Raw genomic sequence first — 6,159 nt, 5'->3', positions numbered from 1 at the left:
TGCACAACTTCGCTAGCCCTTGTCCAGTTTTTGTTTGGTTTTTTGTTCTTGTTTTGGTTTTTGTTTTGGGTTTTATTTTAGTAAGCATAAAGCAAGTCTCAGAGTGAGAGAGCTTGAAACAGCACTGAAATTTTTGAGATCTTTAATGGGAAATCCATCCTGACAGTGTCCAACTTATTTTCCTGTCTCATGGTCCCTAGATATTTGCTGTGTGAGAGGTGGAATGCTCCTCTGGTTCCCTCAGGAGCAGTCATCATTGGCAGGGGAGGACATAGCTCTCTGCCTACCCACTCCCACTCCAATTCCCCTCTCTTTTTCTGGTCTTCCTTCTCCATGAGCAACAGAGAAAGACACTAATTTTCCACTCCTTTTTTCCTTCCTGGAATGCTTTAAAAGGCAAAGATGACAAAGGATGTCTCTAGGTCTCACCCTGCTCTTTCAGTCTCCAAACTACAAGAAATCATACACAAACACAGTTTAATGCTGACTTAAGAAGCTATAGCAGATCACATGCAGCCAGCCCCAGCCAACCCTTATCTCTTAGTCTCCTCTAGTCTCCAGGCTAGGGTTTCAGACAGGAACTAGAAAACAGGAAAAGGGGTCATGCATAGTTTCATTTCTGTATGGAGCCAGACCTGAAGTTTGAAGAAGCTGCTTGGGGTTTACTAACCTGGCTGGGTTAGATAAGCTGCTGGAAAGAAGCAGAGATGAAGCTGAAGAGATGTAAGTGGGGAGACGCATATCTGTTTGTATTCCTCAGTGCCTCTGGATGAGACAGTAGTAATGGCTGATAATGTGACTGGTGCATCAGGTCATGTGGTGGGGCAGCAGCCCTCATGCTGCCCTGCAACACAGGCATATACCCTACAAACCTAAAGGTGCAAAGTACCTTTGATAACTCACCATCTTACGGTCCTGCACCTTTCCTCTCTGATCTGACATGTGATCCTGTATCTGATCAGTAAAACCAGGGCTTTGTCAATCAGCTGCACCAAGTACCTCAGTTCCTGGAGCAGAAGAGCCTGCAGCAAAAGCGGGTGAGATGAGGGCCAAATAGAGAGATGTGTCAGGCAGGACAAGAGTACAAATCTCATGGTTAATGCATGAGATTTGGGCAGACTGGGAACAGAGAGGCAAATGTGAAGCAGGACTGACATCAGGGCTGGGAGTTAAAAAATCACTTAATCTAATAATCACTGACATTTGCAGGGAATGTGAAGATCAATATAGATGAAAAGGGATAAAATGGATTGGTTATAAATAAAGCACTGATGAATAACAGCCCTGTCCCTCAGCATCTTCACCACTACACTAAGGATACCATGGGCTTCTGTTTTTAATCCCCCTTCTAAATAGCCAGTAATTCTGCCCTTTCAAAAACAATCACCCAGCAGCTGCTGTTTTCCTTCTTTCTCTACCATCATCAACACACTGGCTGTGAAGAGGAAGAGGGAAAAAATGAGATGTCTCCACTTTGCTGCCCCTTAATTTCCCTTTCTAGCTGTGCCTGTCCCACAGCTGCCACACAGCGCTTGGCAATGAGCAACTTTAAGGTACAAATGTCTTCCAATTTTCTTTTTTTCAGCAAAATTGTCAGGGTTTTGCCCCATAATGCCTAACATATTTCCTTAAGTTTTCCAATAAATTCCAAAGTGGTCACATTGCATCAAGACAGGCAATCAAATGCATATAAGCATCTTGACCATCTAAAAGAGAGGGGGCAAGTACTCTTGTGTCCCTTTACAGCAAATGGCATGGGACGCTTATTTTCTAATTGGAAATATGTCATACCTTTTTTAGGCCATTGTTTGTCCTCATTATAAAAGCAGAGCTACACACAATTGTACATAAGAGATATTAAACATATCTTGAGCACTTCTTTTAAAATTATTTGAATGTTTCGGTTGAATGAGCAGAGCACACAAAATTGAGTCCATGCTGGCATTAAGGTTCGATGCTGCCTACAGAAGCTCTAAATACACAATGTCTTATTTTTTTGTAAAAAATAAAAATTAAAATTAAAAAAAATTAGTAGTTGAAATTGTATAAATCAACACCTACATTGTATGTCCACATATTTTCTCCTCCAATGTTAAGAGGAACATGAACCCAGATTTGCTATATTTTGATGAAACCCACTGTTAGATTTAAGATCTATCTGAAGAAAGGATGAATAATTGTCCCTTCATCACTTTGGAGGAAATCTAGCAGCTAAAATGCATTATTTCACCAACATTTAAATAGGTATGGTTTGCTGAGATGAACACCACCTCAACAAACATGAAGGGAGATTCAATCCAGCTGAGTTTAAAGAATCTCTTCACTTACCCCATCACTTATGGATATAACTTAATGGCCACTGATGGCCTGTATAGCAAAACTTCAATATTTTAATTTAGTTCAATCACAAGTTTTGTCTGTGCTGCAGAGGACATCAGATCAGTGAACTCTATACAGTTTGCTTTAAAATCCATGCTGCTATAGTAAAGACAACCTGAGTTGTGAATAGCTGCTCTTAAGTGACTTGTTAAGCCTGAGGAAAAGTATAAAATTTATGCAAGAAAACCTACAAAATAGAACGTGCTTGTCGAGAGAAAATAGGCCTTCTGGGTTGTGATGGTTTTCTACAGATGTATCATCACTTCTGGAAATGCAGAGTACAGCTGCTGCATTTATGTAAAATACCTGTGGTCTAACCAGCACTAAAAAATTTATAATAAGGGACAGAATATTTTTTACTGAAACTAATGAACTTGAGACAAAATATTGTCAGTTCTGCGGAGTTATTTCCAAAAAGAAAGGAGCCTCATCAATTGTGTGTTCCTGGGTCTTGCTGAAACAATTCAAAGAGAATGGTTTGTAAGATTTTAAGATTTTTTTAAATTATTGAAATCCAACTGGAGGCAAGATACCTGTTTAAAGTGATCTATTAATCTGATGTATGTGTGCAGCATGGTTACAAAGCTGAATGTGCACATGGAAAAAGCAAATCACAATTAATTATAGACAGTCTTTGAAAGTGAGAAACTGAACAACCTACTTTCCCCCAGCTCAAAGTAAAAAAACTACTAAAAACAACAAGTCATTAAATTGGGTTGTAAAATTATTTCAAAATTATCAGTCTGAAGGACTGGTTATGTTATGGATGTCTGAGTGTGAATGTTTTGGGGAGTGTGATTTTTTAACTTGTTGATATTTCTTTAAATATAGCCAACACAGGAGGGTGGCAGACAACTGGTTTGTTTTTTTTTTTAACTTGATGATCCTGCAAGAATTTCTAGATCACTTACCCAGAGGCATTTTTCAGCAAATGTTCAATTAACAGCTTGACAGCTAACTATCGACTTTAAAACTATCTGATCTTTCCACAATCAATAAATTGCATCTGTGTAATTTATACTGCTGTGAAGCAGTTACACGTTTAGCACATTTGTAGCGCTTATGTGTTTCTAAACAAAGCAAAGAAGGTCATTTTGTCACAAAGAGGAACACCTTCTCAGAAAATCGTTGCAGAGGAAGCTGTTGGGTAGATACATTAGCTAGGAAAGGTAAACCAAAGGCCAAACTACAGTACAGCCCAGGGATCCATCACCAGGTCCAAGTGAGTTAGGCAGAAGATGTTTCTGTTAGCAAACAAACTCTGAATGCTTTGTACCAGAAATGAAAGGCCCTTTCAGCTCACTGGAGGCTGGAAGAAAAAGATACCCCTCAGGGGCTTCATTTCTGAGGCTTCTTGCAGGTCCTTATGCAACTCTAACTGAAGAAAGAGTTGGCTTTGCTTTGGTCACCATAAGGTAGTGGACTAAATCTTAACTCACTGACCGCTTCCATGACAGCTGCTTTCCAGAGATGACAGCAACTCTTACAACATCTGCATTTGGAGTTACTCCCCTTTAAAAAATCTACTTCCATCGCCTTGAAAGATTTTACAAGTCAGCAAAAAAATACCTCACAACAGAAGTGTTTAGAAATGAAGTGAGGCACCCAGAAACATTCCCTTATTGTATGATTAAATGCAATAGACGAAATTAAAAACATGTTCATTTGCCATGATTACCTCATTCTCTTCTGTTACATATGCTGTTCCTTTGCTTAATCAGCAGTTTAACTGAAAGCACACTCTTCACTTGTATTTGATTTTGTGGTCTCCCACTTCACTAACTGAAATGTAATGTTCACATGAATATTTTATTAACATTAAGTGACCATTTTGTTGTGAGTCCATGAGCACACAGCAAAACATGCATGAACCTTTTTTTCTTCTTTTTGTGGAAATTACTCAACAGTAATTCTTTTAGCAAGTTATTATTATTATTTAGACATATAAATTGCTTCCAACCACAACAGCACTTGCTACAACAAGGATCTCAGAGATAGCCATGACTCCTCCTACCCTACAATCCAGCCATCCATGACAGAGTCCATACCAGCAGGTCAGCAGGTGTGGTGTCAAGCCATGATGCCCGCCGACTGGGAGGAAGTTTTATTTAACCTCTCTTTCAGGCCCATCAAACTGCATAAATTTGTAGTGCTGACAGTTTCGTACTCTTGTTGTTGAACAGTTTGTACTCTTCTTGTGAATCTTAATCTTTCTGAAATTAATAGTTGCACCCAAGCTGTATGTCTGAAAAAATAGGCTTCCAAAAATACATTGAAAAAGATACTCCCCCTCTTCCTTCAGCAGACATGTTGCCTTTTGTGCTTTCCCCGTGCATATGAGCCCACCGAAATATGGAAGGTTGACATTTTTCAGTTCTTCTTTAAATGCTGAGCATGCCTGCAGCATCCACCAGTTAAGCAACTGGCAAGCCGAAGCCTCTGCTTGTCAGCCACATGGTTTATGGGGCTGCAGAATCGCCTTTCTCCCATTTGACTCCCCACATCAGCAATCTTACTCAATCTATTGTATGCATAAAATATATACATTAAACAAAACAGGAGGCCCACCATTAATTACTCATCTACACAATGGGAGCCTGAGACTCCAGTGGGTTTCCCAGACATTGTCTAAATAATGCAGATAGATGATAACTCTTCTTGAAAGCAGTGAGCCCATTCCAAGGGCAAGCCTTCCTCATTCAATTCACATAAAACTTCCACTGAAAGGGTACACTGAATAAAGCAGGCAAGGTTTTCCTCCCTAGTGACTCTATTTCCCCAAACATATCTTTAGCTCCCTGGTGGTCTTGTGCACAAATTAGACTAGTAAATGTTTTGCGTGAATTGCACCGATAGCTTATCCCGAACAGTAATAAGAGTAAGTGGTGATTCGTAATCAGAGTTCTATCGTCTTTATTTTGTACAATCTGATAAGCAGACAGAAAAAAAGGCAAAAAAAAAAAAAAAGAGAGAAGACTGTTTTTTCCCTTTCAGCAGTAATAAACCTGGGGCTATTTATAAGGTGTATATATAATCGAAATCCAATAAAACAGGACTGGAAGTAAACATGAGATCATCTAGGCTATCACACTGCCCTGAGTCAGGACAACTGTACTTGTGTCATTCCCCATAAATATTCGCGCAGCTTAAAATGCTCCAGTGATGAGCACTCTATAAAAATCCCTTGACAATCAACTCCAGGACTGCATTACCCCTGCTGTTAGGACAATTATCCTGATGTCAAGATAAATGACAGAGGAAGTTAGGCTCCCTCTAAAGTTTAAACAGAAGAAAGCAGCAGCAAGACAAAAATGTTACTACCTAAAGCAGATGCAAAGGCCAGCTGAAACAAAGACAAATAACCAAACGAATTGTAGGGCAGAGGGGAAAGCTGAATGCCTGGGATTGTTTTCCTGGGGAGCAGCCTCTGAGAGCAGTAATAAACAAACAGAAGGGGAGGCTGGAGTAACTTGCCTGGGGAAAACAAATAAAACAATATATTGTCTAACAGAATGCTACCTGGAAAGAAACAGAGTTGGAAAAAGAAGACCAGAAAAAAAGCCCTTCTGTTGGAGTCCAACCGTGTTTGGGCAAGTCATCTGTAAATATTGCATTAAAGAAATACTGAATTCTCACTGGTCTCTTCTTAAACAGAAATACCCTGAAGGACCCCAGATCTTGGCTATTTATGTTGGTCATAAAGGGAAGGGAAGGGGAGGGGAGGGAAAGGAAGGGAAGGGGAGGGGAGAGAAGGCAAGGCAAGGCAAGGCGAGGAGAGGA

The sequence above is a fragment of the Pezoporus occidentalis genome, unplaced genomic scaffold (genome assembly GCF_034315485.1).
Source record: "Pezoporus occidentalis ecotype Australia unplaced genomic scaffold, CSIRO_AGI_Poc_V1 ctg105, whole genome shotgun sequence".
Taxonomy (NCBI): domain Eukaryota; kingdom Metazoa; phylum Chordata; class Aves; order Psittaciformes; family Psittacidae; genus Pezoporus; species Pezoporus occidentalis.
The sequence above is the reverse complement of the archived record's forward strand: the minus strand, read 5'-3'. Positions refer to the sequence as shown.